Source organism: Phasianus colchicus, chromosome Z (assembly GCF_987193195.1).
Source record: "Phasianus colchicus chromosome Z, bPhaCol1.hap1.1, whole genome shotgun sequence".
NCBI classification, from domain to species: domain Eukaryota; kingdom Metazoa; phylum Chordata; class Aves; order Galliformes; family Phasianidae; genus Phasianus; species Phasianus colchicus.
Genome location: NC_143476.1, coordinates 41,559,536 through 41,572,683, shown reverse-complemented (window position 1 = coordinate 41,572,683; position 13,148 = coordinate 41,559,536). Strand labels below are relative to the sequence as shown.

The following is a 13,148-nucleotide window of genomic DNA, read 5'->3' as shown; positions in this document are numbered from 1 at the left end:
AAATAGGGGAGACAATGTCCTCTGGAGGAGTGTCAAGTAGTATTTGGGAGAGCAAACGTCAGGTATTTCTCGGAAACCGGCTGTTTCTGGGAGATAGTAGCAGACTTGGTTGGAAAATGACAGGTGTTTGTGAGAAAGCTGGTATTTTGGGGAAAAAAGGCCGTTTTTTAAAGAATAAGCTGGCATTTCTGGGAGAATATGTCCCATCTTTGGGAGAAAACGGGTGTATGTGGGAGAAAATGTCGTGTATTTGGGAGAAAGCTGGTGTATGTGGGAGAAAAGGCCATTGTGATGGGAGTCAGTGTGATCTTGAGGAGTGGAAAGCAGTATTCTTGAGATGAAACGTGAGGTATTTCTAAGAGTCCTGGTATTTCTGGGAGAAAATGTCTTGTTTTGGAGAGCCAAAGTCCCATTTTGGGGGCAGAAGCTGGTATTTCTGTGACACTGCCATCTTGATGGGGGTAAGTGTGATCTTGAGGAGTGTAAAGCAGCATTTTGGTTAGAAAATGGGAGCTCTTCCTAAGAGCAGTGCTATTTCTGGGAGAAAAGGAGCTCTACTGGGCATAAAAATGGTGTATCTGTGATAAAATGCCACGTTTCTGAAAGAAACTGTCCTCTTGCGGAGTGTAATGCTGTATGTTCCGGAGGAAATGGGAAATATTCAGCAGAGTCCTGGTATTTCTGGGAGAAGAGGTCTGATGTGGGGGGGGGAAGGTGATGTATCTGTGAGAAAGCTGGTGTTTCTGGGAGAAAATGCCAGGTATTGGTGAGGAAACAGATGCTAGAGAGGGAAAAGGCCATCCCTTTGGGAGAGAAGTGGTATTTCTGGGAGAAAATGCCCCAAATCGGGGAGTAAGTGTCATCCTGAGGCGTGTCATGGAGTAGATTTGGGAGGAAATGGAGGTGTTTCACAGAGCAGCGGCACTTCTGGGAGAAAATGTCCTCAGTGGGAAAGACAATGTCCTCTTGAGGGAAGAAAACAGGTCTTTCTTACAGCAAATGTCATCCAATTGGGAGAAAATCTCCTCTCTTGGGGAGAAAAGTGGTCTTTCTGAGAGAAGGTGTCCTCTTCTTGGCTGCAAGTGTCCCATTTGGCATTGTCATGGAGGCTTTTTGGGGAGAAAGCGTGTGGCAGTTGTAAGAGAAGGGGTATTTCTGGGAGCAAATCTCCTCTTTTTGGAAGAGAAGGTGAAATTTCCAAGGGAAAAGTGGCATTTCTGGGAGGAAAGGACATAGCTGGGGGAGAAAAGTGGGAACCGGTGGGAAAGAAGATCTTGTACTGGAGAGCAACGGTGGTCTTTTTGGTGTGCCAAGTGGTCTCCTGGGGAGACAACGTGGTAAATAGGGGAGACAATGTCCTCTGGAGGAGTGTCAAGTAGTATTTGGGAGAGCAAACGTCAGGTATTTCTCGGAAACCGGCTGTTTCTGGGAGATAGTAGCAGACTTGGTTGGAAAATGACAGGTGTTTGTGAGAAAGCTGGTATTTTGGGGAAAAAAGGCCGTTTTTTAAAGAATAAGCTGGCATTTCTGGGAGAATATGTCCCATCTTTGGGAGAAAACGGGTGTATGTGGGAGAAAATGTCGTGTATTTGGGAGAAAGCTGGTGTACGTGGGAGAAAAGGCCATTGTGATGGGAGTCAGTGTGATCTTGAGGAGTGGAAAGCAGTATTCTTGAGATGAAACGTGAGGTATTTCTAAGAGTCCTGGTATTTCTGGGAGAAAATGTCTTGTTTTGGAGAGCCAAAGTCCCATTTTGGGGGCAGAAGCTGGTATTTCTGTGACACTGCCATCTTGATGGGGGTAAGTGTGATCTTGAGGAGTGTAAAGCAGCATTTTGGTTAGAAAATGGGAGCTCTTCCTAAGAGCAGTGCTATTTCTGGGAGAAAAGGAGCTCTACTGGGCATAAAAATGGTGTATCTGTGATAAAATGCCACGTTTCTGAAAGAAACTGTCCTCTTGCGGAGTGTAATGCTGTATGTTCCGGAGGAAATGGGAAATATTCAGCAGAGTCCTGGTATTTCTGGGAGAAGAGGTCTGATGTGGGGGGGGGAAGGTGATGTATCTGTGAGAAAGCTGGTGTTTCTGGGAGCAAATGCCAGGTATTGGTGAGGAAACAGATGCTAGAGAGGGAAAAGGCCATCCCTTTGGGAGAGAAGTGGTATTTCTGGGAGAAAATGCCCCAAATCGGGGAGTAAGTGTCATCCTGAGGCGTGTCATGGAGTAGATTTGGGAGGAAATGGAGGTGTTTCAAAGAGTAGCGGCACTTCTGGGAGAAAATGTCCTCAGTGGGAAAGACAATGTCCTCTTGAGGGAAGAAAACAGGTCTTTCTTACAGCAAATGTCATCCAATTGGGAGAAAATCTCCTCTCTTGGGGAGAAAAGTGGTCTTTCTGAGAGAAGGTGTCCTCTTCTTGGCTGCAAGTGTCCCATTTGGCATTGTCATGGAGGCTTTTTGGGGAGAAAGCGTGTGGCAGTTGTAAGAGAAGGGGTATTTCTGGGAGCAAATCTCCTCTTTTTGGAAGAGAAGGTGAAATTTCCAAGGGAAAAGTGGCATTTCTGGGAGGAAATGACATAGCTGGGGGAGAAAAGTGGGAACCGGTGGGAAAGAAGATCTTGTACTGGAGAGCAACGGTGGTCTTTTTGGTGTGCCAAGTGGTCTCTTGGGGAGACAACGTGGTAAATAGGGGAGACAATGTCCTCTGGAGGAGTGTCAAGTAGTATTTGGGAGAGCAAACGTCAGGTATTTCTCGGAAACCGGCTGTTTCTGGGAGATAGTAGCAGACTTGGTTGGAAAATGACAGGTGTTTGTGAGAAAGCTGGTATTTTGGGGAAAAAAGGCCGTTTTTTAAAGAATAAGCTGGCATTTCTGGGAGAATATGTCCCATCTTTGGGAGAAAACGGGTGTATGTGGGAGAAAATGTCGTGTATTTGGGAGAAAGCTGGCGTACGTGGGAGAAAAGGCCATTGTGATGGGAGTCAGTGTGATCTTGAGGAGTGGAAAGCAGTATTCTTGAGATGAAACGTGAGGTATTTCTAAGAGTCCTGGTATTTCTGGGAGAAAATGTCTTGTTTTGGAGAGCCAAAGTCCCATTTTGGGGGCAGAAGCTGGTATTTCTGTGACACTGCCATCTTGATGGGGGTAAGTGTGATCTTGAGGAGTGTAAAGCAGCATTTTGGTTAGAAAATGGGAGCTCTTCCTAAGAGCAGTGCTATTTCTGGGAGAAAAGGAGCTCTACTGGGCATAAAAATGGTGTATCTGTGATAAAATGCCACGTTTCTGAAAGAAACTGTCCTCTTGCGGAGTGTAATGCTGTATGTTCCGGAGGAAATGGGAAATATTCAGCAGAGTCCTGGTATTTCTGGGAGAAGAGGTCTGATGTGGGGGGGGGAAGGTGATGTATCTGTGAGAAAGCTGGTGTTTCTGGGAGCAAATGCCAGGTATTGGTGAGGAAACAGATGCTAGAGAGGGAAAAGGCCATCCCTTTGGGAGAGAAGTGGTATTTCTGGGAGAAAATGCCCCAAATCGGGGAGTAAGTGTCATCCTGAGGCGTGTCATGGAGTAGATTTGGGAGGAAATGGAGGTGTTTCACAGAGCAGCGGCACTTCTGGGAGAAAATGTCCTCAGTGGGAAAGACAATGTCCTCTTGAGGGAAGAAAACAGGTCTTTCTTACAGCAAATGTCATCCAATTGGGAGAAAATCTCCTCTCTTGGGGAGAAAAGTGGTCTTTCTGAGAGAAGGTGTCCTCTTCTTGGCTGCAAGTGTCCCATTTGGCATTGTCATGGAGGCTTTTTGGGGAGAAAGCGTGTGGCAGTTGTAAGAGAAGGGGTATTTCTGGGAGCAAATCTCCTCTTTTTGGAAGAGAAGGTGAAATTTCCAAGGGAAAAGTGGCATTTCTGGGAGGAAAGGACATAGCTGGGGGAGAAAAGTGGGAACCGGTGGGAAAGAAGATCTTGTACTGGAGAGCAACGGTGGTCTTTTTGGTGTGCCAAGTGGTCTCCTGGGGAGACAACGTGGTAAATAGGGGAGACAATGTCCTCTGGAGGAGTGTCAAGTAGTATTTGGGAGAGCAAACGTCAGGTATTTCTCGGAAACCGGCTGTTTCTGGGAGATAGTAGCAGACTTGGTTGGAAAATGACAGGTGTTTGTGAGAAAGCTGGTATTTTGGGGAAAAAAGGCCGTTTTTTAAAGAATAAGCTGGCATTTCTGGGAGAATATGTCCCATCTTTGGGAGAAAACGGGTGTATGTGGGAGAAAATGTCGTGTATTTGGGAGAAAGCTGGTGTACGTGGGAGAAAAGGCCATTGTGATGGGAGTCAGTGTGATCTTGAGGAGTGGAAAGCAGTATTCTTGAGATGAAACGTGAGGTATTTCTAAGAGTCCTGGTATTTCTGGGAGAAAATGTCTTGTTTTGGAGAGCCAAAGTCCCATTTTGGGGGCAGAAGCTGGTATTTCTGTGACACTGCCATCTTGATGGGGGTAAGTGTGATCTTGAGGAGTGTAAAGCAGCATTTTGGTTAGAAAATGGGAGCTCTTCCTAAGAGCAGTGCTATTTCTGGGAGAAAAGGAGCTCTACTGGGCATAAAAATGGTGTATCTGTGATAAAATGCCACGTTTCTGAAAGAAACTGTCCTCTTGCGGAGTGTAATGCTGTATGTTCCGGAGGAAATGGGAAATATTCAGCAGAGTCCTGGTATTTCTGGGAGAAGAGGTCTGATGTGGGGGGGGGAAGGTGATGTATCTGTGAGAAAGCTGGTGTTTCTGGGAGCAAATGCCAGGTATTGGTGAGGAAACAGATGCTAGAGAGGGAAAAGGCCATCCCTTTGGGAGAGAAGTGGTATTTCTGGGAGAAAATGCCCCAAATCGGGGAGTAAGTGTCATCCTGAGGCGTGTCATGGAGTAGATTTGGGAGGAAATGGAGGTGTTTCAAAGAGTAGCGGCACTTCTGGGAGAAAATGTCCTCAGTGGGAAAGACAATGTCCTCTTGAGGGAAGAAAACAGGTCTTTCTTACAGCAAATGTCATCCAATTGGGAGAAAATCTCCTCTCTTGGGGAGAAAAGTGGTCTTTCTGAGAGAAGGTGTCCTCTTCTTGGCTGCAAGTGTCCCATTTGGCATTGTCATGGAGGCTTTTTGGGGAGAAAGCGTGTGGCAGTTGTAAGAGAAGGGGTATTTCTGGGAGCAAATCTCCTCTTTTTGGAAGAGAAGGTGAAATTTCCAAGGGAAAAGTGGCATTTCTGGGAGGAAAGGACATAGCTGGGGGAGAAAAGTGGGAACCGGTGGGAAAGAAGATCTTGTACTGGAGAGCAACGGTGGTCTTTTTGGTGTGCCAAGTGGTCTCTTGGGGAGACAACGTGGTAAATAGGGGAGACAATGTCCTCTGGAGGAGTGTCAAGTAGTATTTGGGAGAGCAAACGTCAGGTATTTCTCGGAAACCGGCTGTTTCTGGGAGATAGTAGCAGACTTGGTTGGAAAATGACAGGTGTTTGTGAGAAAGCTGGTATTTTGGGGAAAAAAGGCCGTTTTTTAAAGAATAAGCTGGCATTTCTGGGAGAATATGTCCCATCTTTGGGAGAAAACGGGTGTATGTGGGAGAAAATGTCGTGTATTTGGGAGAAAGCTGGTGTACGTGGGAGAAAAGGCCATTGTGATGGGAGTCAGTGTGATCTTGAGGAGTGGAAAGCAGTATTCTTGAGATGAAACGTGAGGTATTTCTAAGAGTCCTGGTATTTCTGGGAGAAAATGTCTTGTTTTGGAGAGCCAAAGTCCCATTTTGGGGGCAGAAGCTGGTATTTCTGTGACACTGCCATCTTGATGGGGGTAAGTGTGATCTTGAGGAGTGTAAAGCAGCATTTTGGTTAGAAAATGGGAGCTCTTCCTAAGAGCAGTGCTATTTCTGGGAGAAAAGGAGCTCTACTGGGCATAAAAATGGTGTATCTGTGATAAAATGCCACCTTTCTGAAAGAAACTGTCCTCTTGCGGAGTGTAATGCTGTATGTTCCGGAGGAAATGGGAAATATTCAGCAGAGTCCTGGTATTTCTGGGAGAAGAGGTCTGATGTGGGGGGGGGAAGGTGATGTATCTGTGAGAAAGCTGGTGTTTCTGGGAGCAAATGCCAGGTATTGGTGAGGAAACAGATGCTAGAGAGGGAAAAGGCCATCCCTTTGGGAGAGAAGTGGTATTTCTGGGAGAAAATGCCCCAAATCGGGGAGTAAGTCTTGTTTTGTTTTATTGTTTTTAATATTTATATATTTTTTTTGTTGCAATTTCAAGGATACACTTTGATCGAAATTGCTTTTAATTCTTTTGGCATACATAGAAGATGCGAAAATGCACATCATATTTTCACATGAATGTAGTAACACAAAAAATGTTCAAAGCAGTAACTGATACACTCAATTATAAAAGCTGCCCTTCCTGTGCAAGAAATGTAACTCAGCCCTGGGCTAGATGCCATTCTGTGTCATTGATGTAAACCTGGCGGACAGTACAAATACTCTGAATTTAAAATGGCATGACTAAAAATGGAGTCTTTCCTCTAGCTTTTAAGTTTTAAGAAACATAAAATATGTACGTATGCTTGGCAACTTTTCCTTTCATTATATACAAAAGTGACTCTCTCTAAAATAACTGTCAAACTAAGAGGGACTGTCAGAAACCTATCACAGGAGGTAATCTATTTGCTCAGGTGGCTGAAGAGCAATGAAAAAGTAGATATTGAGTTTCAGTTTTCAGCACATACATTAAAGTCCCATGCCTGTAATTAGGTCTCCTACCTTCCAAATAGAATTTTAAAAAAGTTTGATACATGATTATTTTAAATTATTTTTCTATAATTGGTTAGTGGTATTGTGGAACACATATTTAAGGATTAATGATGAGAAAGATTAGAAATCCAAAAAGTGTAAAATTCCATGCAAACTCAATTAAGTTTCAAGGACATTTCCATCAGAAAGAATGGAAATGAAGAAAGAACGGAGCCCCCAGGCTGGTTGTTGAGTGAGAATTACTGCTTACCCAGCATCCGTTTGCTTCATCAAATGTCCCCCATCTGCTCACAGAAACCTCTCTAAGATGCTTTTCTGAAGAATATTTGGCAGCATGTTTCCCAGGGCTGATGCCTAGAGGAGAGGGTTACATGGAGACTTGCTGTCTATCTTGATGGCAAACCCCTCCTAAGTAGGAATCCAGAGCTGGTGACTCACTTTGTAGTCTTGTATAGGTCTGGGGCAAGACAACATTATGGCAGTGGGGAGATATTCATGGTCAGGCTGGACAGGCCTCTGAGGTCTCTGACCTCTGTGGGTGTCCCTGTTCATTACTGGGGAACTGGACTCAATGGTCTGTAAGAGTCCCTTCCAACTCAAAAAAAAATTCTATGATTCTATGATTCTATGAATATTCCTGGTTTTATTACAAGTACAAATACTGATAAAGCCTACATTCAAATTGTTTATTCCTTGCTTTTGGAGAAGCTAAAACACTAGCACTAAGAGTTTTAATCAACGTAGATAATAGCTTGTCAGTTGCTATGCACAGTGGTACGTGCACCCAGTTTGAAATTTCAGTGCCATTAATGTTTTTAATTTTTTAAGTGATATGACACAGTACATGCAATCAACAATAATGAACATACCATGGTTCAGGACCCCTGATCTCTCAGCTAGTAATTTAAAATATTTTCATGTGTAGAGACAAGACAAGTATTATGTCCTAAATGGAGTCTAGGTCCCCAGCACTATTTTTCTCTCTATTTGATCCCTAAAAACAACTGTTTTCTTGCCAAAGATTTTGCATCGTTAAATCTCCTTTCTGAAACAATGAATATTGTGTAGTTGCAGGCCACTTTTTCAAACCTGTGGACATTCCCTTTGCTTCTACTTCTTTAAGCAACCTGCAGTTGCAATACACTTTTGCAGTACAGTCTTGAACCTCTTTATTCCTTGTTTTTCAGTCACCATGGGCTGTGTCTGTGCTGTCTTTGTAACCAGGACCAGGGAATGACCTCTTTTCTCCCAGTCAGTTTTCTCAACACATCTACTGGTGTGGATGAAGCAAGCAAAGGCAACAAGAAGAGCAAATACAATTATACTAGCAAGCAGGAGTATCATTTATTATAGATGATAATCACATGTTGGTTTGTCACTAGGTGTGTTTAATCAACTACTTTCTTTTTGAAATAAGAGTGAAGATAAAAGAAAAGTTCAAATAGGATTCCTACATGTCTCGTTTTCATTAAAGATTAGATCTGCTACAACACGATGAACTGAGGATAATATAATGTAACGTCCAAACACTTTTTTTCAAGTAATGTTAACACTGAATGAAAGGTATACAGGCTTCAATGAAATTAGGAAGTTGAGGCCTAGTTGAATGCTATTTGTTGTTGAATGGTATTTGTGACAGTGTTGAAAGAAATGGCTGATGTTATTGTAAAGTTACTGTCTGTCATCTATGAAAAACGGTGTTCTGCACAGGTCTGTGAGTGTTAGAAATGGGCTTTCTTGAAGAGCTGTCTTTATGGAAAAGGAGGCATTGCTTGCAAACTGGTAAATTGGGAAAAAAAAAAAAAAAAAAAAAAAAAAAGTAACATTTCTGATTTCCAATTTAGTTATTAGAAAATCCCCATCATCTCTCTTTATATTATATGAATACTCCATGGTGTCCTTGGGATGACAGGATGCCTGTACTGCTATTTAGATATGCACAAATACAACAAATCCATGGGCAGATCTTTCCCCTACTGCATTTTTTTAATGTATTTCTTTATTGCTAAACTAAAAGGAAAATAATAGTAGAAAAAATTCAATCACCTTAATCAGCACATGCAAGTCTTAAAAATCTTTTTCTTGCTCTGTAATACTGAAAAGACCTGATGGGAAATGTTACCTTCCAAATTTTGCTCTGTGTATATGCATTTCCTATTTAAACCCTCACTCAGCAAGAGAAGGAAAAACACTTCTCAGTTTCAGTGTAAGTGCCCCATGGAATTTCCTACAGGAAAAATATCACTTTAGATCTGTCAGACAATAACATTTTATTACCTCAAGGATGTTATCTGAACCTGAGGTCTAATATCTAAATGAACTGCAGTTCAGATTATTTGAGATTTAGCAGAAAGACAGAGGGATGGAAAGTTTCATAGAAAGATTCTATGGGGAGAAGTCTCATTCATTTATTGTGGATAAATATGATGAAAAGGTATTCATATACCAAGTTTTAATAACTGTATGGTTAACAGGAGGAACAGTAGACAGCTTTGAGCAGTAGCTGACATACAGAACAGGAGAGTTGGAAGAGTGATATTTCCAAGAAGATTAATTTAATTTAAAGGCAGAATGTTTTTTGGCTATTGGAAAGTTCTCTGTTGTGTTGAGCAAAAGGATATATATACTGGCTGAAAATAAACCTGTAAAAGTGAGGTAATGCATTTACTAAAACAACAATAATTGCTATATCAGGATGGATCATATATTAAAGGCAATACAACTCTGATTAATAGCTGTCAGGTTATTTCTTTATTTTCTCAAATATTTATTTGAGCGCAACATACTATAAATACTTTAAAGAAAATGTTTATCTTATATTTGTACATGATTGCACTCAGTAATACATGGAAGAGCAGCCACTGAAGTGGGAGGATCATAAGCCCAATGTATGTGAAGAGAGAGAGCAATAAATTTGATTCTTCTCAGCATTTTTCTGTTACAGGTTTTGAGAAACTTGTTCGATTTTAGTACCTGCAAATGTAAATGAAACCAACATAAAATACCATACATAACCTTATTGCTTTAAATAACATAGAAAATATGGATTGGAAGACTCGTGTGCATGTTCTTTTTTTCTGTCTTAGACCTGAATAAAGCTGTAAAGAAGAAATTAATGCTCTAGTAAGTCACTGTCAACTCTTGCAAGTCCATTTGGGAGAAAATTTGACACTCCATTTTTTTTTTCTTGTTGTCCTTCTATCTCCTACTCTCCTTTCTGTGTATGTTTATTATTTGCCTCATTTCTGTGAAAACAAATCAGGCTCCATTAATAAAAGCAAAAACTGTTTAAGGCCATCCATCTTACTCTTTCTCCTCAAAGGTTTGCTGCCACTTGTTCTATCACAGAGGACTGCAAAACTTTTTTGCTCCACATTGTTACCCTCTAAAGATAAAATGAATAAATTGCTTAAGAAGATGTTGAAAGACTCTTAATGGTGCATTTATGATCATAACATACGTATTTGTGAGACCTAAGGATTTTTATTCATTCTATTTTTGTTCAATGTAAAATCAAGATTAACTTCTTAGATTTTCTGGACATCCTCGTCGTATAAATTTAATTTTTTACTCCTTTTCCTTGTACAACTTCTGAAATCTGACAGTAAGAACATTTTTATTTTTGTCTCAAACCTCTTTTTTATTCTTTGTCCATCTATTTTTTTTTCCCCCCTATGATGCTTCTTATAACTTTACCAATTACTTTGTGTTCCATTTCATTACGTTATTTATTTTTGCTTTTTCTTTAGGGCAGGATATGTCTACTGCTATGCATCTGCACAGTTCCTACAATGGAGCTTTGATCCTGGTTGGATTGCTTAAGTGCCATTAACATAAACGTGGTTAACAAAAATAGTAGTTTCAGCTTAGTATTTTTCATGCTAAATCAGGTTCAAAACTAGAAGAATAAAAGTTTTTTTGTAAGAAACATAAACATCCATGTTGATTTCATAAGTGAAACTGATTCTGTTTTTGAAGAGCGGAAGAAATTTAAATAATTCATCTGAAAGCAAAGTTCACTTCTGTTTTTATATTCTCAGAAGTGAATCATCAGATTAAACTAGCATGCCACAGTTTAGTGGTAAACCTCTAACACTACCAAATCTACATATGTAGATTTTGCTTTAATGTCACAGGCAACAGAATGTAATCAACTAACAAACAAAACAAGCAAACAGAAAATTCACATCCAAATAAACCAGAAAGAGGAGTTTATAGACACTCTACAGAACTGTTAGCTGTGCTATGCTTTTCAAAAGCTGGAATTTGTCCTACAGACATCTCAGAAGTTGCACATCTGTCCAAGAAGAATCATTGCACTTTATTTCTACTGTACATGTTTATCTTATATCTTATTCTTCATTACTGTTATGTACTATGCAAAATACATAAAGAAAAAAAGCAGTAATCAAACTATACATACTGTGAGCAGGGCTTTGTGAAGGCTGCAGTACTGTACAGAAGAAAGCCTTGAACAGATCTATCTCAAATTCAGGGTAATAATACATTTATTTCCTACCCACATTGCTCATGTAATCCACCAACTATTTTAGGAACGCCTAGATTCTTAAAAATACAGAAATTAAAGTGATTTCCTGATCAACCCTTACAGAAAGACACAAGTTTAAACATGAAAGCAACTATGAATGCTTTGGAGAGAAAAAAATAGAATGTAATGTTAATAATCCCTGTAATGTTAATAAGCTAAATAACAGTTTCAAAGTTTAGTATCTTGATGCTTTACGGAGCTCCCATAAAATGGCTCTGAGCCTTCCCTTTCTCATGATTTTGCACACCCACGCAACTTGCTCTGTGGGGATGGAAGATAACAGGATTTAGATCCTTGACACACTGCAATTGATTTAACAATAAATATTGTCCATCCTAGTTTTGGGTTACTATAAGATGAAAGCAAAAATGTATATACTGATCTACTGGTTTTCTTTTAAAAAACATTCATCTGATGCTGAAGGCTAATTCTGTAAAGCTGAAACTTAAATCCCAGCAGAAACAGGTTCCCAGATATTAAAAACAAACAAACAAACAAACAAACAAAAAAAATCATAAAAGTATGTATAATGAAATCTTTAGGCATGTGACAAACTTTGTTTTATATATTATATGATTTCAGAACATCTGTCACACACACTCACAAACTTTCCTTAGAAGGAGAAGCAGAAGTTTAGATGATGATAAAGTTATGTTCTTACCACATTAGAAGGTTCCAATTTCTTCCTTCTAGCAAGGTCAGTGATATTATTGCCATTGTAGTTGATGCTCTCCATACAGCCTTTGAAATTTTTTTCTGCTGTTAGAACTTGGCTTCCCAGAAAAAGGCATGCCTCCAAAGGTTATCTTTGTATCAGAAAATGAAAGACAGTTACTGGAGGACAAGGGCTTAGAATTTTTGCTTACTAGAAAAAGAAAGTATCAAACAAGTACTGGAAAAGTAGGAAAAAGTTAAGTTTCAAGGACATTTCCATCAGAAAGAATGGAAATGAAGAAAGAACGGAGCCCCCAGGCTGGTTGTTGAGTGAGAATTACTGCTTACCCAGCATCCGTTTGCTTCATCAAATGTCCCCCATCTGCTCACAGAAACCTCTCTAAGATGCTTTTCTGAAGAATATTTGGCAGCATGTTTCCCAGGGCTGATACCTAGAGGAGAGGGTTACATGGAGACTTGCTGTCTATCTTGATGGCAAACCCCTCCTAAGTAGGAATCCAGAGCTGGTGACTCACTTTGTAGCCTTGTATAGGTCTGGGGCAAGACAACATTATGGCAGTGGGGAGATACACATGGTCAGGCTGGACAGGCCTCTGAGGTCTCTCATTACACTCCGCAAGAGGACAGTTTCTTTCAGAAATGTGGCATTTTATCACAGATACACCATTTTTATGCCCAGTAGAGCTCCTTTTCTCCCAGAAATAGCACTGCTCTTAGGAAGAGCTCCCATTTTCTAACCAAAATGCTGCTTTACACTCCTCAAGATCACACTTACCCCCATCAAGATGGCAGTGTCACAGAAATACCAGCTTCTGCCCCCAAAATGGGACTTTGGCTCTCCAAAACTAGACATTTTCTCCCAGAAATACCAGGACTCTTAGAAATACCTCACGTTTCATCTCAAGAATACTGCTTTCCACTCCTCAAGATCACACTGACTCCCATCACAATGGCCTTTTCTCCCACATACACCAGCTTTCTCCCAAATACACGACATTTTCTCCCACATACACCCGTTTTCTCCCAAAGATGGGACATATTCTCCCAGAAATGCCAGCTTATTCTTTAAAAAAACGGCCTTTTTTCCCGAAAATACCAGCTTTCTCACAAACACCTGTCATTTTCCAACCAAGTCTGCTACTATCTCCCAGAAACAGCCG

General features: G+C 40.7%; 1 long non-coding RNA gene across 1 annotated transcript; it reads right to left on the bottom strand.

The window, feature by feature from the left end:
• Window positions 1–7,010: 7,010 nt before the first annotated feature.
• LOC149912913 (uncharacterized) lies at window positions 7,011–12,462 on the bottom strand. The gene is made up of 3 exons (XR_016462232.1): window positions 12,316–12,462; window positions 11,975–12,119; window positions 7,011–7,118 (listed from the first exon to the last, which is right to left on the bottom strand). It is a non-coding gene; the product is annotated as an uncharacterized LOC149912913 (long non-coding RNA).
• Window positions 12,463–13,148: the final 686 nt, after the last annotated feature.